Here is a 22959-nt window from a genome sequence, read left to right as displayed (position 1 = left end):
GGAGGGGGAAAGAGAGAGAGAGAGAAACAGCGAGGTGAGAGAAACGCATTCATTGGTTGCCTCCCATAAAGCCCTACCGGGGCTAGGCAACCTCAACCGAAGTCCGTGCCCTTGACTAGGAGTTGAACCCTTGACCCTTAGATCTGAGGGCTGGTGCTCCAACCACTGTGCGAACAGGCCAGGGCACAGTCAATTTTTATGTCCACCACGGAAAGCTCGTGATTTGGATCCTGGACTCCATTCATAGAAGTAGAATACTTAGAAGGAGAGAAGTGACTACCTTGTACTCTTCTAGGAGCGTTGTATTTCATTCTGGGCAGCACACTTTGAAAGGAAAGACAAAAGGTAAATTGTTCTTAGAAGAAAATGTCCGAGAGGAGAGAGGGCTCAGGGCCAAGACATATAGAAAAAGACGGAAAAATGGGACCTGAAGGGGAGCAGCCTGGAGGTGGGGGTAGAATGAAGCTCTTCAAATCTACCAAGGCCTATCAGGTGGAAGGGGGCTCAGGATCTCAGCTGCGTGGCCGTGAACAGGAGCAGCAAGGAGACTAATTTCCTGGTGGCGACATTGGGCCAGGCCCGTGTGGGGTTTGCCTGCATGCTGTCTGCTTTCCTTTCTTCTGGTCCCAGAACCCCTGCCTTGTTCAGGGAACAGCCACTCCCTGACCCTTGGCCTGTTGAGCAGGCTGTCTGGATCCCTTCGGCCAGGAGATCTTGTGACTCTGGCTTAAGATAATCAGCATATTCTCTCCTCCCTGGCTGTGGTGATTGGCCCAAGAATCAGCTTGTGACTCAAATCAGTTCTATGAGAAGTACATTTTGAACTTTAACGGTGTTGTTGGTAAAATGCCCTCCTCCCCCACACACACTGGATTGAAGGCTGCAGGGAACCATGTATCCTAACGTGAAGTCAGCACAAGAGAGAGCACAGCCACAAAAGAGGGGACACTGTGCCCGACTCAGCCTGTGCCCCCGGAACCAGCTGTACCTGATGGGCCCCAGACCTTTCTCTTGGGGGAGCCAATGTGTCATGATGTTGCTCCTGGAAAGTGTACTCTGAGATGGAGCTCAGGGGACATGCTCCAGGGATGGACATGCGAGGAAGTGGGGGCAGGGAGCAGAAGATGCAGAGGAAGCACTCACACCAAGTGCAGGCCTGACCACAGCTTCCGCTGAGCCCGGGGGTGGGGGGTGGGGGTGGGGCGGGCTGGAGCTAGAATGGCCTTCCTTCCGCAGAGTTGTGTGGAGACAGCCAGGCATCTATACTCTGGCATTGATGACTCATTGGCTGTGGGTTGCTCCTGGAAGGGCTTCTGCAGCGAAGCAATCTCTGGAAGGGTTCACAGTTGAAGGTTGTCTGCTGGCCAGGCTCCGGTAGCTGGTGCTAAAAGTCCTTCATTGGAGGGGGTTCTGGGTGGCATTGCAAGGGTCCACCACACAGTTTGTTCCTTTATTATTATTACTAGTGGCCCGGTGCATGAAATTCGTGCACTGGGGGGGGGGGGGGGTGTTTCCCTCAACCTAGCCTGCACCTTCTCCAATCCAGGACCCCTCGGACATCCCTCTCACAATCCAGGATGGCTGGCTCCTAACTGCCCCCCCCCCGCCTGCCTGCCTGATCACCCTTAACTGCCCCCCTGCCAGCCTGATCACCCCTAACTGCTCCCCCCTAGCAGCCTGGTTGCCCCCCAACTGCCCCCCCCCCGCCGGCCTGCTCACCCCTAACCGCCTCTGCCTTGGCCCTGCCACCATGGCTTTGTCTGGAAGGACGTCTGGTCTCCTGGTCTCCTGGTCTAATTAGCATATTACCCTTTTATTAGTATAGATTATTGCTAATGACAGTTTTAGTTGTGCTTTTTTGTCACTGGCAAGGGAAGGAATCCTGACACACATAATATGAAAACATTTTCTTTTTTTTTTTAAATTTCTTTATTGATTAAGGTATCACATATTTGTCCTCGTCCCCCCATTCCCATCCCACACCCCTCCCCACACATGCCCCCACCCCCCTGTTGTCCTTAACCGCTGGTTAGGCTCATATGCCTGCACGCAAGTCCTTTGGTTGATCTCCCCCTTTACCCCCACCCTTCCCTACCCTCCCCCTGAGGCCCAACAGTCTGATCCATGCCTCCTTGTTTCTGGGTCTGTTCTTGTTCATCAGTCTATGTTGTTCATTATTTCCCCTAGATGAGTGAGATCATGTGCTATTAGAAATACACTTATAAGAACCGAAAATGAGACAAGCAATAATGGTTATGGTGACAGGCAAATGAATCAGTGTGTAGTGAGTTTCTTTCTGGGCCAACAGTTCTTTTGAGACCCAATTTCAATGTCCAACAGTTCCTTATGTGTACATGTCAGCACTGACATTTCAGTTCTGGATGGTGGACAAATGGTGGTAATGCAGGTCCGACTCTGTCCGGTTTGGTCCTGGGCAATCTGCAGTGATGCACAGCTGCTAACTGCTAGTATGGGAAGGCCACATCCGCGTCTTCCGTCTCTGGACTGCTTCTCTTCTGTCTTCATGGCTGGAGTAGTTGAAAACATTTTCTAGATTTCAGACTGTCCACATGCAGAAGGGGCTGCTGTGGTAGGTAGAGAGCTCCCTGTCACCAGAGGTATCCTAGCAGAGCCTGGCTGATGGCTTTAGAAGGGCACTTTTATGCACTGGAAGAAACTTGAGCTGGATGACCTTCCAGTGTAAGATTCCAAGACTCCAGGTTGTCTGGGAGAGAGATTCTGGCTACTTCTACTGAACAGACACGTGGACATCATATGGCCACATCACATGGACATCGAGAGCGTCGGGATCAAATCCTGTTTCCCCCAGCTCACTTTACTTGACTCTGAACTTGGAGGAAGATGAGGGGATTATTACTTGGTTTACTAAACAAACACACTCTTTCTTTTCCTTTTTTTTTTTTTTGGTCATTAGAAGGAATTTTAAAGGATTATCTCAACTGACCGTACCACAGAGTTTTCACCTACCACACTCAAAAGGCATGTGCCATCCTCAGTCAAAGCTATCTTGGAGCCTGTCAGTCAAGTTTTCTTCCCTCTAGTTCTGTTCGTCTCTGAGCTCTTCTTATGTCTCCCTGTCTCGGGCCTCTGGCCTGTCATGTCACTGTGCTGCTCCCTGAGTCAGCCTGAACTGGCTACTTGTTAGGCCTTCTGTCCTTTAATGCCAGCAACCTCAGCCTCACAAACCCGGCTGGCTTTCCCTGCCATGGACCAGGGTTAAAGCTCCCCACCCTGTGTCTGGGTCAGCAGGCCCCTGAGCTCAGCGTCCAGTTCACGCCTGTCTGGTGGATCCTCCACTCCCTGCGTTGCTCCCTCTAATGTGACTGTTTCTCCAGCCCTGTCGTTGGCAGGCGCTTCGGACGCAGTGTGAGGAAAGGGCCTGGACTCAAGCCTGGAGAACCTGAGTTTGAGCCCCAGGGGACTCTGCCCCTTACATGGATTAGTCACTCCACGTCTCTGAGCTCTAATTCCTGCATCTGTAAAGCAGGCCTGCCCCGCCTCACCAAGTTGCGGTGGGAATAATCATAGCCCTAGCTAACATGAACTGAGCTCTTAGCGTGTGCCGGGTATTTGGTTCAGCATTTACTGTTCTTTTTAATCTTCCCAACACAACATTTTGAGGATGGCATTTTTATCCCAATTTTATAGATGATGAAATGGAGGCTCAGGGAGGTTAAGTAACTTACCCAAGGTAACACAGCAGGGCTGAAAGTTGAACCTTGGTCTGTAAAACTTGCCATTTATACATTTCACTACAAGATAAGGAACACAGAAATGCTTTTGAGTGGTGAGAAGTGTTTTTTTGCACATCGGCATTTATTATTATTTCTAAATCATCCATGAGTCTCTCTCAATCTCAAAGGCACAAAAACGGCCGATAGGGATGATGCTGACACATTTGTAGGCAAGTTGCCAAGAGAACAATCTCAAGTTAACAACCCTTCATATTTCTAATTTCTTCACCCTCAGGAAATACACACGTAGCAAATGTGGGGAGGGGGGAAGACTTCCTATTACTGAAGATGGATTGAAACACTTGAACCCAGAACTTGATCTCAAGATCAACTTTGAGGTAACAAAGCTTGGCTGGGGTCAACGGGACCAGCGTCTTTGCAGCACACAAATATGCCTCCAGGGGCCACAGCCCTCATCTCCTGCGACAGGACCTCTGTAGGCCCCACAGCCTGTGACCACGACCAGGGCAGGAGCCACAGCTCTTTCCCAGGAACAGGAGCAGATGCTAGGGAAACATTTGCTCCCGTGCATCCACACCGTGCATTCAGAGCTGCTGGAAAGATTAAGGGAATGTTTCTGGAGACTGGCAACCTGAGGCTGCTGCACATGCTATTGTCTCTGAGTGTCTCCCCTCTCAGGAGGATGGAGCTCACTATGCTAAGAAAGGAGCCACCTAGAGGGGGTGCTGTTGCTACTGTTAGACAAGGAAAAACCACTTACTAGGTGTACCAGTTAATGCGGATTTTTTCAATAGATGGAATTACACATATGTTGATATATATGTGATTTGATATGTATGCTATTTTGTATTGACAACAAGCTTCAAAACTTCATATATCAAATTTGCTGAATTTAACATCATAGATATTTTTACATTTAAAAATTCAAATTTCGTGCCAAAAAGCATTTGCGGGAAGTTTTAATTCATTACTTTATTTTGAGGAAAAAGTTATCGTATACTTCGGGAAGCTTATGGTGAATATGCTCCATCTCAAGATACTTGTGAACACTGGTTTAAACGTTTTAAAAGTGGTGATTTCGATGTGAAAGACAAAGAACATCCAGGTCAACCGAAAAAGTTTGAAGACCAACAATTACAAGTATTATTGGATGAAGATGCGTGTCAAACTCAAAAACAGCTTGCAGAAAGATTAAACATTACTTAGCAAACAATTTCTGACCGTTTACAAGCAATGGGAAAGATTTTAAAGGAAGGAAACTGGGTGCCACATCAACTGAACGAAAGACAAATGGAAAACCGAAAAGTCATCAGTAAAATGTTGCTTCAACGGCACGAAAAAAAGTCTTTTGTGCATCGAATTGTGACTGGCAATGAAAAGTGAATTTATTTTGAGAATCCCAAATGCACAAAATCATGGGTTGATCCAGGTCAACCATCAACATTGACTGCAAGGCCAAATTGCTTTGGAAAGAAGACAATGCTCTGTGTTTGGTGGGATCAGGAAGGTGTGGTGTATTATGAGCTTCTAAAACCAGGTGAAACCATTAATACTGATCCCTACCAACAACAAATAATCAATTTGAACCATGCTTTGATCGTGCAACTACCACAATGTGCCAGAAGACAAGGCAAAGTAATTTTGCTTCATGATGACGCACCATCACACACTTCAAAAACCAGTTAAAGACACGTTAAAAGATCTTGCCTGAAGTATTAACCCACCCGCTGTATTCACCAGACCTTGCTCCTTCAGATTACCACTTGTTCCGATTGATGGCACACGCACTTTCTGAGCAGCACTTCAAAACATACGAAGAAGTGGAAAATTGGGTCTCTGAATGGTTTGCCTCAAAACAGGAAAAGTTCTATTGGGATGGTACCCACAAATTACCTGAAAGATGGGGGAAATGTGTAGCTAGCGATGGACATTACTTTGAATAAAGCACTTTTGATGTTTCTCTTGAAATTATGGTGTTTTCTTTGATTACAAAATCCGCCATTAATACCCAATACACCTAGTAAAAAGCCTGGAGAGCAGTATGCTAAGCGAAATGAGCCAGTGAGAGAAGGATAAGTATCACATGATCTCACTCATTTGTGGAATATAATGAACAACATAAACTGATGAGCAAAAATAGGTCCAGAGACATAGAAGCATCGAACAGACGAACAGACCGTCAAACCTCAGAGGGAAGGCAGGGGAGGGTGGCTGGAGGGGAGTGTTGGGGGCGGGGGGTAAGAGATCAAACAAAGAACTTGTATGCATATAAGCATAACCAATGGACACAGACAATAGAGGGGGGTGAAGGCCGGGGCTGGGGACAGGGGTAGGTTGGGAGGGGACAATGGAAGGAAAAGGGGACATATGTAATACTTTCAACAATAAAGAATTAAAAACACACACCAGATAGCCCTGGCCAGTGTGCTCAATGGTCAGAGCTTTGGACCATGCTCTAAAGGGCCTCAGGTTCAATTCCCAGTCAAGGGCACTTACTTGGGTTGCAGGTTTGATTCTCAGCCCAATGGGGCATGTACAGGAGGCAACCAACTGATGTGTCTCTCTCACATTGATGTTTATCTCTCCTTGCCTCCCTCCCTTCCACTCTCTCTAAAAATCAATGGAAAATATATGCTTGGGTAAGGATTAACAAAAGCCAGATAACTTATGGAATTCAGCTCAAGGTTTGAAGACTTCTTAGCTTGTCCTGTGAACCTCTCAACACCAAGGACCACAAATTGCAGATTTTGCCTCAAAAATCAATTAGAAAGCACCTAGAACTTATCTTTTCTTTTTTAAAAAAATTTCCTCAGATTTATTACAAATGTTGATGCTGGCAGTAGGAGGAATTCTCTGAAGTGGTGAAGCAGAGCAACTGTTGTTGATAAACTTCTCAACTTGATTTCATTCATAAACTTCCTCTTCAGTTCGAAACTTCTGAAGTTCAGCCAGATTGGACTGAAACCTTAATCCATTAATTCTATTTTCTAATAAGATTAGAAATATATTTGTGTAGTTGATTAGAAAATAGGATTCTGGTTTCCTGAAGAGGTTTGGGTATGTTTTGGTTTTAATACGTTATATATGATTTATGTTTACAAGTACTTTTTCTTATGAGACAGTCTCTTCATAAGGAAGTTATTCCGAAGCTCATCATGCTGTTGATCTCTTCTACCAGTGAAACTTTTGTTATGGGCATAGTCATACCTTTGTAATTTGCTTCATTATATCCACACTGACTCCCACAATCATGCATATTTTGCTGGACTTTCCTGAAATCAAAATCCTTGATGTCATTGCTTTTGTGTCTTCCCATCATTGTTTGGGAAAATCTTCCTTTGTTAATATCCTCTTTTGGTGATAATTCACGGATCACACATCTGGCAGAGATATCCTCCCCCGGGAGCGCAGGTTCCCGCCCTTCTCCAGCATCACGTCCCTGTACAAGGCCCTCTGTGCAGGGTCCAGGCATTCCCCACTCCTGCTGACAGAATTCTATGTCCACATCCCTGGAGGTCAACAGCATCTGGGAAAGAGTCATTTCTGTCTCCCCTTTCCTCTTCCTCTAGGGCCTAGAGTCTAGGCTCCTTTCTCAGGTGAAATCAGTCTTTATAAGTCAATCCCGAGCATGTCCGTCATTCAGTTCCACTCACTTCCGGGTCTGCAGGAAACTAGAATTTTTCAATTACACAAATATATCCTCTGGGTTCTACTATGGTCCAGACAGTTTTGATTTTTCCTCCCTGGAATTTGGTTGTACTTGATGTACTCAACTCTTAAGTTTCTTCAAAAAGAAAAAAAAAAAAACTTCATTAAAAAAAAAATGACCCGAGACCTGGCAGGTTTTGCAGGCCTTGTGCCACCCAGCTGACACCAGACGGTGGCGCCAGAGAGGCAGCAGCCAGCAGGAGGGGTTCACCTTGTTGGAGGCTGCAGACATGAAATCTTGAGTCTTAAGTTTCCAAGCGCCAGTGCTTAATATGCCAGGCGCTCTGCATTCCTCATGCGTCAGCAGCCTGGGTGCTCTTGTTCCTTACAGTGTTACAAGGTACCCTGGGGTTTGTCTGAAGCTGGTCACCCAGAGTCCATCAGGAAGTGAGAGCAGTCCCTTCCTGCTGTAGGTTCAATACACGTTCCATCTGGGAAGACACACAGGTCAGTGAAATGGGCCCCTGAAGGACCTGCCCTTTCCTCGCCTTATCACTGCCCCAGACTGCGGAGCTCCTTGCATTTCACAGGTCTCTCTCCTCTGTATTCATGAAAAACATGTATGGCGGGCTCATGCTGTGCCAGGGAGAGTCAAAATGCTTTTACATGTGTCAACCCAGAACTTCCTAACCCTGGCATACCAGAGCTTCAGGCGGCATGCGTGCCTCACCTTTTGTTCTCCTCATCCTTGGCTTTGAGTAGTCATCCATTTATGCCAGTATAACTTGTATTGTATATTTTACAAATACATAATACAAAATAGTATGTATTTTCTCTGGATGCTATGATGCAAATTATTAGTTTTATTGGTTCTTCACAACTTATGGGTAGGTATACATTTATGAAACTGGACATTTGGCATATTATGTGATAATTTTGAAAATCAGATTCTCTCCCCCCCACCCCACCTCCCCAGGTTTTGCTGTTGTGGCTGTTTTAAAAGTAAATCAATTTATCTGCACAAAAATTAAACCCAAAGAACAGTCCACCCATTTCTCCTACCCCCACATCCCTACTTCTGACAACTACCAATCTGTTCTCTGTGTCTATGAGCTTTATTTATTTATTGGATTCCACATACAAGAGAGATCATGCAGTATTTGTCTTTCTCTGTCCGATTTAATTCATTTTACATAATGCTCTCAAGGTCCATCTATATTGTCACAAATGGCAAAATTTTATTTTTGTTTTATGAGTGAATAATATATATATGTGTGTGTATATATATATATATATATATATATATATATATATATATATCTCCTATATAATAAAGAGGTAATATGCAAATTGACTCTCACACCCTTGCACAAGATGGCCACCCCCATGTGGTCAAAGATGGCCACCACAAGATGGCTGGCAGGGGAGGGTAGTTGTGGGCGACCAGGCCCGCAGTTGTGGGTAATCGGGCCGGAGGGCAGTTAGGGGTGACTGGGCCAGCAGGGGAGGGCAGTTAGGGGTGACCAGGCTGGCAGGAGTGGGCAGTTGGGGGTGACCGGGCCAGTAGGGGAGGGCAGTTGGGGGGGACCAGGCCTGCAAGGGAGGGCAGTTGGGGGCGACCAGGCTGTCAGGGGCAGGCAGTTGGGGGTGACCAAGATGGCAGGGGAGGGCAGTTGGGGGCAACTGGGCCAGCAGGGGAGGGTAGTTGGGGGCAACTGGGCTGGCAGGGGAGCAGTTAGGCGTCGATCAGGCTGGCAGGGGAGTGGTTAGGGGTGATCAGGCTGGCAGGCAGGTGAGCGGTTGGGAGCCAGCAGTCCTGGATTGTGAGAGGGATGTCTCACAGGGATCGGGCCTAAACCAGCAGTCAGACATCCCCCAGGGGGTCCCAGATTAGAGAGGGTGCAGGCTGGGCTGAGGGACACCCCCCCACCCCCCAGTGCACAAATTTTGTGCACCGGGCCTCTAATATATATATATATATATATATATATATATATATATATATATGAAACAATTTCTTTGTTCATTTATCCATCAATGGGAACTTAAGTTGTTTCCATATATTGGATATTATAAATAATGCTGCAGTGAACATGCGGTGAATACATCTTTTTGAGTTGGTGTTTGCATTTTCTTTGGATAAATACTCAGAAGTAGAATTTCCAGTTCATTTTAAAATTTTTGAGGACCTCCATATTGTTTTCCATACTGTATGCACCAATTTACATCTCAACCAGCGCTGCACAAGGGTTCTCTTTTCTCCACATTCTCACCAACACTTGTTATTTCCTGTCTTTTTTTTATAATAGCCATCCTAACAGATATGGTTTTAATTTGCATTTTCCTGATGATTAATGAGGTAGAGCATCTTTTCATGTACCCATTAGCTATCTGTATGTCTTTGAAAAATGTCTATTTAGGTCTTCAGCCCATTTAAATATATATATATATGAAAGATTTTATTTTTATTTACTTATTTATTTGTTAATCCTCACCCAAGGATATTTTTCCATTGATTTTTTAGAGAGGGTGGAAGGGAGGGAGGAAGGGGGCGGGGAGAGAGAAAGAGACAGACAGAGAAAGAGACAGATGTGAGAGGGACACATCGATTGATTGCCTCCCTTGTGCACCCCTGCAACAGAAGTAGGTGGCTTTGATGAGAATTGAACCGGGACCCTTCTGTCCGAGGGCTGATAGGATATCCACTGAGCCAAACCGGTGAGGGTTTCAGCCCATTTTTAACAGGATTATTTTTGCTGTTGAGTTGTATGAATTCTTTATATATTTTAGATATTAACCCTTTATCAGATGTGTGATTTGCAAATGTTTCCTCTCATTCAGTAGGTTGTCTTTTCATTTGGTTGAGCCTTTGCTGTGCAGAAGCTTTTAGTTGACGTAGTCCCACTTGTTATTTTGGCTTTTGGCACTTTTGCTTTTGGTGTCAGATTTTAAAAAATCATTGCCAAGATCTATGTCAAGAATTTACCACTTATGTTTTCTTCTAGGAGTTTTATGGTTCTAGGTCTTATGTTTAAGTTTTAAATTAATTTATTTTTTTAAAAAAATATTTTTATTGATTTCAGAGATTAAGGGAGAGGGAGAGAGAGATAGAAACATCAATGATGAGAGAGACTCATTGATCGGCTGCCTCCTGCACACCCCACAGTGGGGATCGAGCCTGCAACCCAGGTATGTGCCCTGACCTGGAATCAAACCATGACCTCCTAGTTCATAGGTCAATGCTCAACCACTGAACCATGCTGGCCGGGCTAAGTCTTTAATTTATTTTGAGTTAACTTTTGTGACTGCTGTAAGATAGCAGTCTACTTTTATTATTTTACACTAGAGGCCCGGTGCATGAAATTCATGCACGGTGGGGAGGGCTTCCCTCAGCCCAGCCTGCACCCTCTCACAATCCGGGCTCCTAACTGCTCACCTACCTGCCTGATCACTCCTAACTGCCCCCCCTGATGGACTGGTCACCCCCAACTGCCCCCCCTGCCATCCTGATAGCACCCAAGTGTCCCCCCCACCCCCCTGCCAGCCTGGTTGCCCCTTACTGGCCCCCCCCCCCGCCAGTCTGGTCGCCCCTCACTGACCCCCCCGCTGGCCTGGTCACCCCTCACTGTCCTCCCTGCTAGCCTCTGTTCAGTCGTTTGGTCAGCCCTCACTAACCCCCCTGCTGGCCAGGTCGTTTGGTTGGCCCTCACTAACTCCCCTGCCAGCCTGGTTGCCCCACGCAGCCTGTTGGGTCGTCTGTTTGGATGTTTTGGTTGTGATGGCTGCTTAGGCTTTTATATATATAGATTGCTTTTGGCTATTTGGGAATCTTTTATGGTTCCATACATATTTTAAGATTGTTTATTCTATTTCTATGAAAAAATGCCATTAGAATTTTGATAGGGGTTGCATTGAATCTGTAGTATATTGCTTTGGGAAGTATGAACAAGTTAGCAATATTGATTCTTCCAATTTGTGAGCATGAGATATCTTTCCATGTATTTATGTCTTTTTAATTTCTTTCATTAAAGAAATTTCATTAATTTTTATAGTTTTAATATGCAGGTTTTTCACCTCCTTGGTTAAACTTATTCCTAGGTATTTATTCTTTTTGATGCAAATGTAAATGGCATTTTTTTCTTAATTTCTCTTTCTGATAATTCATTATCTATAATAATAAAAGCGTAATATGCTAATTAAACCAGACGCCCTTCTGGACATCCTTCCAGATGAAGCCGGGGCTGCGAGGGAAGCCCGGTTCCCGGGTGCCAGAGGGAAGCTGGTGCCGGCAGCTGGGGGAAGGAAGGCCTACTCTTGCACAAATTTTGTGCATCGGGCCTCTAGTTAGTATATAAAACACATAAACTTTTCTGTATTGATTTTGTATCCTGTAACTTTACTAGATTTGTTTATAAGGTTTAACAGTTTTTTGGTAGACTCTTTAGGGTTTTCTATATATAATATGTTATCTGCAAATAGTCACAGTTTTATTTCTTCCTTCCCAATTTGGATGCCTTTTATTATTATTTTTTCTTGCCTAATTGCTCTGCCTATGATTTCAAATACTATGTTGAATAGAAGTGTTGAAAGTGGGCATCCTTGTTTTATCAGTGATCTTAGGGGAAAAACTTTCAGCTTTTCACCATTGAGTATGAGGTTAACTGTGGGCTTGTCATATATGGCCTTCATTATGTTGATGTATTTTCCCTCTATACCCATTTTGTTGAGAGTTTTATCATAAGTAAATGTTGAATTTTGTCAAACTTCTTCTGCATCTATTGAGATGGTCATATGATTTTTTTTATCCTTTCTTTGTTAATGTCATTCATGAATCACATTGACTGATATGTTGAACCATCCTGGCATCCTTGAGTAGAATCCCACTTGATCATGGGGAATGATCCTTTTAATAAAGTGTTTAAGTCAGTTTGCTAATACTTTGTTGAGGATTTTGCATTCATGTTCATGAGTTTGGAAGAGTTCCCTCCTCTTCTGTTTTTTTTTGGAAAAATTTTAGGATTAGTGTTAATTCTTCTTTGAATATTTGTAGAATTCATCAGTGAAGCTGTCTGGTCCTAAACTTTTGTTTGTTGAGAGGTTTTTAATTACTGATTTAATCTCCTTAATAATAATAGATCTGTACAGATTTCTACTTCATTATGATTCGGTCTGGATAGGTTGTAGTTTCTAGGAATTTATCCATTTCTTCTAGGTTCAATTTGTTGGCATATAATTGTTCATAGTAGTTTCATATAATTCTTTGATATAAGTGGAGTAGTAGAATCCCCTATTATTATTGTACAAATGCCCGGTGCATGAAATTCATGCACTGGGGAGTTGGGTTTCTCAGGCCGACCTGCACGCTCTCGCAGTCCAGGAGCCCTCAGGGGATGTCCAACTGATGTGGAGATGGGAGAGGCTCCCACCACTGCTGCTGCTCTCGCCAGCCTTGAGCTGGCTCAGGGCTTCTGGCTGAGTGGCATTCCCCCTGTGGGAGCACACTGACCACCAGGGGGCAGCTCCTGCATTGAGCATCTGCCCCCTTGGTGATCAGTGCACATCATAGCCCCTGGTCATTCCGCAGTTTGGTCGATTTGCATATTAGCCTTTTATTATATAGGATTGTTGTTTATTTATTTATTTTTTTATAGGATTGCTGTTTATTTCTCCTGTTAGGTCTGTTATGATTTGCTTTATATATTTAGGTGCTCCTATGTTGGGTGCATAAATATTTACACATGTTATATCTTCTTGTTGAATTGATCTTTTTATCAATATGTAATGCTCTTATTTATCTCATATTACAGTCTTTGTTTTAAAGTTTACTTTTTCTGATATAGTACAGCTACTCCAGCTTTCTTTTTGTTTCTATTTTCATGGAATATATTTTTTCAGCCTTTAACTTTCAGTCTTTGTGTGTCCTTACATCTAAATTGAGTCTTCTGTAGGCAGTATATAGTTGGGTCTTATTTATTTATTTTTTTTGTACATTCACTAGGCTATGTCTTTTGGTTTGAGAGTTTAATCCATTTACATTTAAAGTAATTATTGATAGCCTGTGCTTATTGCCATTTTGTTCATTGTTTACTGGCTGCTTTTGTAGTTCCTCTCTCTTCCTTTCTTCTTCTCTGGCTCTCTTCCTCTGTGGTTTGATGGCTTTCTTTAGTGGTATGCTTATATTTCTTTATCTTTTGTGCATTTACTGTAGTTTTTGCTTTGTGGGTACCATGAGGCTTATATATAACAATTTATATAATACTCTATTTTAAATTGATAACAATACATACAATTTGTATGCATATAACAGTCTATTTTAAATTGATAATGACTTAAGTTTGATTCCATTGCAAAGCTCAACATTATTACTACACCCCATGTTTTTGATGTCACATTATATATATTTTTATCTTATGTACACCTTAAATAATTATTGTAATCATAGCTATTTTTACTACTTTTGTCTTTCAATCTTTATACTAGCTTTACAGGTGATCAGTCAACTGGCTTGACTATATATTTACCTTTCCAATGAGAATTATTCTTTCATATGTGTTCTTGTTACTAATTAGCACCTTTTCTTTTTAGCTTAAAGAAGTCCCTTTAACATTTCTTGCAGGGCTGGTTTAGTGGTGATGAATACCTTTAGCCCTTGCTTGTCTGGAAAACGTTCTCTTTTACTTTTGAGTGATAACTTTGCCAGGTATAATATACTTGGCTGGAATTTTTATTTTATTTTAGCACTTTGTATATGTCATGCCAAGTTTCTGCTGAAAAATATGCTCATAGTCTTATGGGGGTTTCCTTGTATGTAACAAGTTGTTTTTCTCTTACTGCTTTTAATGTTCTCTTCTTGTCTTTAACTTGTGACATTTTAATTATAATGTGTTTTGGTGTGAGTCCCTTGAGTTATTCTTGTTTAGAAATCTCTTGGCTTCCTGGATCTGAATTGCTATCTGTTTTCTTTCCCAGGATAGGGAAATCTTTAGTCATTATTTCTTCAAATAAGATATCTATTCCTTTCTGTCTCTCTTCTCCTTCTGGGAGCCCTATGATGCAAAGGTTAGTCCATTTGATTTCCCATAAGTCTCTTAAACTATCTTCACTTTTTCATTCTTTTTTCTTTTTGCTGCTCTGATTAGGTGAGCTCCATTGTCCTGTCTTCAAGTTGATTCATTCTTTCTTCTGCTTTGAGTCTGCTATTGAACCCCTCTATTTTTTTCAGTTTAGTTCTATTCTTCAGCTCTGCAACTTCTCTTTGGTAATTTCTTAAATTTGTCATTCTGTTGAAGTTCTTACTGTATTCATCGATTCTTATTCACAGTTTGGTGAGCATCTTTAAGACCAAATTTGAACTCTTTACCAGATAAATTACTTATTTCTGTTTCATTAAGGTTTCCTCTGGAGTTTTATTTTGTTCTTTCATTTGTTTCTTCATTTTGCTTGACTCTCTGTGTTGGTTTCTATAGATGAAACAACCAACTCTCCCATTCTTGAAGGAATAACTGCATATAGGAGATGAACCTTATCATTCAACCTTGTCTCAGCTATTGGTTGTCTTTCAAACCTCTGTGCATCTTTAAGCAGCCTATCATAATTTAAGTAGCTTCCAATAGTTGAGGGTATGCCAACACCTTTCAGTGTTGTAAAGAGGAGAATCTCAGCACCTAGTTCCGGACCAACTGAAAGCCAGATGCTCTGGCAGCAGCTTTGAAAAGTAATGTATACATTCCTGTGGAACCGCAAGTATAAGCCCCCTGGCCACCAGAGCCAGGAGATCTGGAGATATCCTATGGGTGGCAGTGGTAAAAAAAAAAATAAAAGAAAAAGATGCTTCAGACAAATGTATAAGTTCTTTTCTAAGTGATACTGGCAAGCTGGAGCAAGACAGAGAGCACCAAGGGGGCATTCACAGCCTGCATTCCGCAGAGCAGCTCCATTGCCACTAAATACGTGCCAAGCCCGAAGCCTGTCCTTGAGGCTGAAGCTCCAGGACAAGCAAAGAGGCCTCCTTCAGAGTAAAACTCCAGGGTGTGCCCCAGGCTGCTGTCTGTGCAGTGCCCTCGGGAGGGGAGCCTGCCAAGAACCATTTTTCTGGATTGCCACAGTCCTCTGGGGCCCAGGAATGCCAGCCCCACCCCAGCCGCCAGACCAGGCCATCAAGGGGCGTCCCCTAGGCAGCAGCCACAAAAACTAGGGCACCAGACATAAACACCAGGGCACCAGATGCCTGAAAGCTCCCCTCCAGGAGACACTCATGCTCCGGAGCATGACAGGGGTGAGTGAAGATAGCACCCGCCCTCCGAGGTCTCTGGAAAGGATTACAGTGAGCCCTGAAATGTGTGTGCAGTTAGAAGCCCGCCCCTCCGGCCATGGTCAGGATGATTAGCTAATAGGCCTCCTTTACAGACTGCCTGAGCTCCTGGGTTGTTGCCTCTCCTAGTGCCCTGGGGGATGTGGCTTTCTAAGAACTCTCTCTCTCTCTGTGTTTGTTATAGTCCTGAGGGACCCATGAGCATGAGCCCCACTGGCCACCAGGCCCTGGCAGCAGTGCCTCAAATCAGGGTGCCAGACAGGGATATGAGTTCCTTTCTGGAGGACACTGATTACTACAGTCCCCTGGGACTGGGAACGCAAGCTGCCCTGGCCTCTGGGCCAGGCAGTGACCAGAGTCTGGAATTAGATGGTCTAGATCTAAATCCAAGTTCTCCCATATAGTAGCTGTGTGATCCCAGGCAATTTCTAACTACATTAGAAACTATGGGGGATATGAAAGTGAAGCAGAAATGGATGCTGTTACTGTATGAATTGGAAACCTAAGAGAAGAACTTGGTAAAATGGCGCATATGGAGGAGTTTTGCTTGTATTAATTTGCTCTTTACAATATTATTTCCTGTCATTAAAACTCCAGCTATGCCCTAGTTGGAAGTCACCTGCAGAAAGGTCAGAAACCTCTGCTGTAATGATATGACCCTGGCTGGGTCCTGAGCTTGGGGAAGGAGGGCAAAGGAGAAGTTGGGTCTGGAGTAATGAGGAAGTGGGCTCCTCTGGGACCTGCTGGGTTCTGCCAGGGTCATCGCTCCTTTCGTAGGGGCACCTGGCAGAGTGATCATTGCTAATGCTCACGAGGGCGGAATTCTGCACCAGGAACTTTCCTAAGTGTGTTACTTGCTGGAGGTCATTTAATGTTCATAACATTTACAGTAAATGATCATTCTCTGTTTATCACTCCCATTTTGTTGATGGTGAAACTGAGGCCTAGAGTTAGATAGCACACCCGAGGTCACACAGCTAGTAAGTGGCAGGAGCAGGATTCAACCTGGGTAATCTGGCTCAGAGTGTGTGCCCCTAACCAATAACCCACACCACCTGGTAAGAGGACATAGCCTAGTTCAGGGGTCCTCAAACTTTTTAAACAGGGGGCCAGTTCACTGTCCCTCAGACCGTTGGAGGGCCGGACTATGGTTTAAAAAGAACTATGAACAAATTCCTATGCACACGGCACATACCTTATTTTGAAGTAAAAAAACAAAATGGCAAAAACACCCGCATGTGGCCCGCGGGCTGTAGTTTGAGGACGCCTGGCCTAGTTGTTCAGGAAAAAATACCAATTTCAGAATCAGACAGAGCAAGGATCTAATCTGGCTCTGCAACCTTGGATGTGGCACTTAACCTTCCCAGGCCCAATTTCCTCATCTGTAAAGTGGAAACCATAACGGGGTTGTTCTGATGATTAAAGGAGGTAATATATTTAGCCATTCTCCTTCTCTTTCTCTAGTCTCAAGCTTTCTTCCCACATTCCTTCTACTTTCTCTACCCCTGTTTAACTGGCACATTTCTTTATCTTTGCTTTTCAAAGCTAGTGAGTAGATATCTAGGCTTGGTATAGATGTAGAAAATATTTGCAAGCCTGAGTTAAAGGCCCAGCTTTATCAGTTATGAAACATCCTAGATTCTGGTGTGGCACAGTGGGTGCTGGACAGAAAAGGCAGGCGGTTAATGACACGAGCCTAAAGCACAAGAAAGAGTTGCAAGAACCACACATTCAATAGAGATTCAAAAGTGGGAGCACTCAGTTTGGCTGAAGGAGTCAGGGCAGGCTTCTCAGAGGAGGTGACACTGCATTGGAGGATCAGGGTTTGGTGAGGCAGAAGGCACCAGCCCCTGACATGGAGAAGACCTTACAGGAGGGAACAGAAGGGAAATGCCATGAAAATTTTTGGTCAGATGCATCTGCGAGAGGCCTGGTAAGCTGCAACATGAAAATGAATGTGGGCCAGGCATACTACTCGTATTATTTTCTTTGATCATCTCGACAACTTACATTATTATGTCCATTTTACAGAGGAGGGAACTGAGGTTCAGGGGGATTAAGTCACGTGCCCTAAACCGCACAGTTAAGAAATAGAGGCACTAAGATATGAATGGTGCCATACACTTTCCAACCTGAATATATAAAGGCGAGGAAGCATCCTAATGTAGGAAGAGGGGCCCACAGGTTGCTATGGGTTCAAGTGAGATAATACATTTTTAAATTCTTTAACTGAAAACTGCAATGCAAATGGCAGATGGTCTCGGAACCCGGGGGATGAGGTTGTACCTACCTAAGTTTCAGAAGAGCACCTAGTGGAACAATGCAAAGCACAGAGGCTTACAGGCTCCTCAAAACTGGGGGGGCCGTGGAAGGTTCATGAACGTTGGCATCAGACAGACCTGGGTCCGAGTCCTTGTTCTGGCTTACCACTCACAAGCTGTGTGGCCCTGGGCACATCCCTTCTCTGGGCCTCAGTTCTCTCTCATAGTTGAAATGGAGAGGTTGTACCCAGGGTGCCCCAGGCTCTCATCCAGCCCCCAACCGGGTAAGGTTCTGGGTCTGTCTTCACCAGACAACACAGCAGCGTTCAGATTCACCCTGAAGATAGCCAGACAGTCTCAGGAAAGGAAACATAACTTTACTGTAACTTAAAGAAAAAAAATCAAACCTTGATTGTTCTATTTGATTCTAAGACCAGTATATGCAAAAATTCAGAAGTTACTGAAAAATATAATGAATATAAAGCCTATAAATAAAATTTGGAGGGATGCAGAAAAATATAAGGGCAAATGTAAAGTTTATCTAGACCTAGACAATATTAACTTTTTGGTGTTTGTCACCAAACATTTTTGATTAAAAAAAATAATTCTGTCTTTAAAATCTTGATCCCTTTTCTTTTATATAATCTCTCATTAGTTCAACATAAGGGACACTCTCTACATACAGAAACTGGCTTTTAAAAATTCTAGTTGGGTTCATTTAACCAATCAAAAGTGTTTTTGAAAAATTAGTTGAGTATCAGTTGGCTCATTGTTAATATATCTGCCAAGTAGAAAGTGATAAACCTATTTGGTTATGTAACTAATTATTTTTAAAACTCTTTTTTTTTAAATCAGTCAAATACAAATCTGGTTAATTAAACCTGAGTTTACATCATTAGCTTTAGGAGACTGCTGCTAATCTCAACAATTATGGATTGCTTTATAAAAAGCTCACTGTCTCTACAATATTCTATTCATTGAGAAAAACTGACACAAGATAGCACTTTGGGGAGGGGGTATCTGGTGTGTCAAACCAGCAGAGCCAAGCTGTCGGTGTCTGTCTAGAGCCTTCTGTCAGGAGCTGGAATTCTGCAGCTGCCTTCCCTTCATGACATAAATGATCCGGCTCATTCATTCGAGATTAGTTCAGCTGGGGCGGGGGAGCCGCTGGCAGGTAAAGTTCCCGAGCGTGCATTGTGGACTGGGGTTAGGTAATGCAGCAGGAGCTGCATGAGGCATTTAATCAAGCTGTCATTCTTAGTCTACCTATATCAGTTCGAAAAAAGCCAGGCTCTGTTGTGATAACAAAGCTCCCCAAATCTCAGTGGCTCAACACAATTAAAACGTATTTCTCACTTCGTGTTGTCATTGGTAGGCAGGTGGGCTGCTTATTTCAGTCATTCAGTGACCCAGGCCGGAAGAGGCTCCACTTCAATGCATGCTTCTAAGAAATGTGGCAAAGTCCTAAAGCTTCCATCGGGAAGTGCTGTATGTACATGGCCACACCTAACTCCAAAGGGGCAGGGAAGTGGAATCTGCCACGTGATGGCCATTTTACCTCCGAGTTGATTATGTGACCTGCCAGTTATGTCCTACTAGCCTCAGCTTCAGTATCAGCGAGATAAGGTTTGCCTCACTTCATCCATTCATCATTCATTCATTCATTCATTCAGTGGGCACACTGTTCTGGGTAGGAGCCCAAACTCTGGAGCCAGCTTACCTGGCTTCCATCTCAGTTAAGTTACATACTGTCTATGTGACCTTAGACAAGTTGCTTAATACTTTCTGGACCTGTTTCCTTATCTGTAAAATGAGGATGGTTACAGCTCTCAGCTCAGAGTTGTTGGGCAGGTATAATGTATGTGTTACATAAGTTACATCGAACAGGTAAAGTGCTAAGAATATTGTAAGTGCTCTGTGCTTGTGAGTTTTATTATTCATGCACCATGCTGCCATTTATTTAATGAATATCTATTCAGAATCTTTCCTGGTTATCTTGGAAGGCTCTTATGAGGACTAAAGGGGAAACAGATATACATCCACATCCTCTCTAATAAAATTGTAATATGCAAATTAACCATCACTCCGCTACATAAGCCACGCCCACCAACCAAGCCACGCCCACCAGCCAATCAGGGCGAGTATGCAAATTAACCCCAATCCAAGATGGCTACAGCCATAGAGAGCAAGGTTTCCCAGGTAACAGAGGAAGCCAAGCTTTCCATAGCCGTTGAAGGCCTAAGCCTCCACTCAAGCTACAAAGTTTCAATTATAGTAGGTAAACAAATTCAAACAAATAGCAGCAGAATGGAGCTTGAGAGAGCAGGCCAGGGTTGCCGGTGGCAACAGGGGAAGCAAAGCTTTCCGCACACCCTGGCCGGGCTCACCCATTTAAGGCTACAAAGTTTCAATTGTAGAAGGTGAATTAACTGCCACAGAAATGGCTGCCGCCCCAGGCTACAAAGTTTCAATTGTAGAAGGAAAATAAATTCCAGATACCAGGGCCTCCCCTTGGGTTGCCAGGGGGCGTGGCCGGCCTGCAAACCACCACAGGCCCCTCGCTCAGGCCGCCCCACACCCCAAGGGAACCCCCACCCTTATCTGTGACACCCTTCAGGGCAAACCAGCTGGCCCCCACCTGTGTACCAGGCCTCTATCCTATCTAATAAAAGAATAATATACAGATTGATCATCACTGCAACACACAATATAGCTACCCCCATGTGGTCAAAGATCCTGCCCCCATGTGGACACAAGATGGCCACTACAAGATGGCCAGCAGGAGAGGGCAGTTGGGAGGCACCCGGCCTACAAGGGAGGGCAGTTGAGAGGGACCAGGCTTGCAAGGGAGGGCAGTTGGAGGTGATCAACCCTGCAGGAGAGGGCAGTCAGGGGTGACCAGGCTGGCAGAGGAGGGAAGTTGGGGGCAAACAGGCTGTCAGGGGAGCAGTTAAGCATCAACCAGGCTGGCAGCGGAGTGGTTAGGGGGTGATCAGGCTGGCAGGCAGAAGCGGTTAGGGGCAATCAGGAAGGCAGGCAGGCAAGCAGTTGGGAGCCAGCAGTCCTGGATTGTGAGAGGGATGTCCGACTGCCCGTTTAGGCCCAATCCCACCAGGATCGGGCCTAAACGGGCAGTCGGACATCTCTCCAGGAGTCCCAGATTGGAGAGGGTACAGGCTGGGCTGAGGGACAACCCCCCGCCGTGCACGAATTTCGTGCACCGGGCTTCTAGTTGTAAATAACAGGGTACCCACAGGGAAGCCTAAGAGGAAGAGGTGGCATTTTTGTAGGACATGCTTCCATTCCTACCATGTGCCGGGCTGTGTTCTAAATGCTTCCATAGAAGCCCTAAGAGGTAGTCTTACAGATGTGGAAATCGGGGCTGCAGGGCGATAGGTGACGTGTCCCGCAGATGGTGAATATTGGGCCTTCCCAGGATCTGGCCGGTCTGGCATGAACGTCTTTGCTCTTGCTCCTGAGCATGCCATTGAGGATCATCTGCTCATCCTGGCTCCTCTCCTAGACAGAAAGTTTCTCAAAGGCAGAAGGTGTTCCCCGTAATTCTTAGTGTTCTTACGTTGCCCTTCACCACACCAGCAGCACCATGGGGTGGCGTTAGAAGGAGGAGGGGGGGGGGAGGGAGAATTACACCGAAGACCAAGGTCTTGGTTTTAAACCCCCCCAGCTGGCTGGTAATCTTCACAATGTCACTTCTCCTCTTGAGGCGTTCATTTCTTAGCTGTTAACATCAGTTCCATAGGCCTTTCTGCCCCTTCAGTCCTCATGGACTTACAGCTTCAAACTTCAGTCACTTATAAACTTCAAACACTGTCAAAAGCTTAACAGATACTTGTTGACTTGACAAAAAGACATAACCACACTTAACAGGCTATTTATCATCAATTTTAGGCCATTTGGCTTTCCTTGGGCACATTTCAAAGTCAGAGAAGGAAAGATACTATCTAAGACATGACACATGTTTCTTCACCTGAGCACACATTTTCCACTGGCCTCGGGCTCTGCCCTCCCCACCTCCACCCCCGAAATGGTGAGGGGAAGAGAGAGAGGAGCCCAGGAGCTCCCGCGCCCTCATGCAGTGTGTGCAGAGGAACTTCCCAAAGCCAAGGCCCTTGTTGGGTAAGAAAGCAGACCCAGCCTGCCCTCGGGAGGAGCAGTCCCCTCGGGACAATATCGTGGGGTCATGCACTTGCAGTTGCCAAGGCCAAACGCTTGCTGCAAACACAATGGGCTCGGGCTGACCAGTCCTTCCTGCAGATACCAGCCTGCAGAAAACACGCGTTGGGAGCCGTTGGCCAGAGGAACACAGTACGTGCTGCCCAGCCCGGGGGCAGTCACGACGCCCCCACGAGCAGCGAGGAACCGGCTGGGCTCCTGGCCACCCCAGGTGCCCGGAGCTGCACTCGGTGTTTTCCTTCCTTCACTCACAAAACAGCATCTACTGCTGTGAAGCGCCTACTCGGCGCGGTGCCTGCTCAGCACTGTGTGGACGGGTGCCCCTTTCCCCTCACATCAGCCCTCTGAACTAGGGACTGTCCTGTCCCCATTTTGCAGACAGGAGCCCCAACCTCAGAAAGGCGGCCTCCCTGGCTGCGGCCACACTGCTAAGACTCTCACCTGGGGCCCACACTCCGAGTCCATCCCTGAGGTTTCTTACCGACCAGAAGCCATGGTAAAGGGAAGACAGTGCTTCCCCACCTGGCCGCTCTCACCCCGGCCACAGTGCTCGCTCGTCAGACCCTGCTGCCCGTGCCGTCCATCCGGAGGCTCAGCGGACCTGGGCTGCCGGTGGTGCTCCGCCCTGACTGCAGGAACATGTGCACAGCAGCCTGGCTTCCTGGGAACCTTCCCGGCCCTGGTTTCCCCTGTGCTGAGTCACTGTAGCTTAGCTGGAAGAGTCATAGGAAACTATCTGGAAACTCCCCCAAGGTCTTATCGGCAAAGAATTTGTTAAAGACAATTTAGCTGCATTCCTCAGCTTTCTCAGACCTCACCTTGCCCCGGG

The sequence above is a fragment of the Cnephaeus nilssonii genome, assembly GCF_951640355.1.
Source record: "Cnephaeus nilssonii genome assembly, chromosome: 7".
Taxonomy (NCBI): domain Eukaryota; kingdom Metazoa; phylum Chordata; class Mammalia; order Chiroptera; family Vespertilionidae; genus Cnephaeus; species Cnephaeus nilssonii.
Note: the sequence above shows the minus strand (reverse complement) of the source record.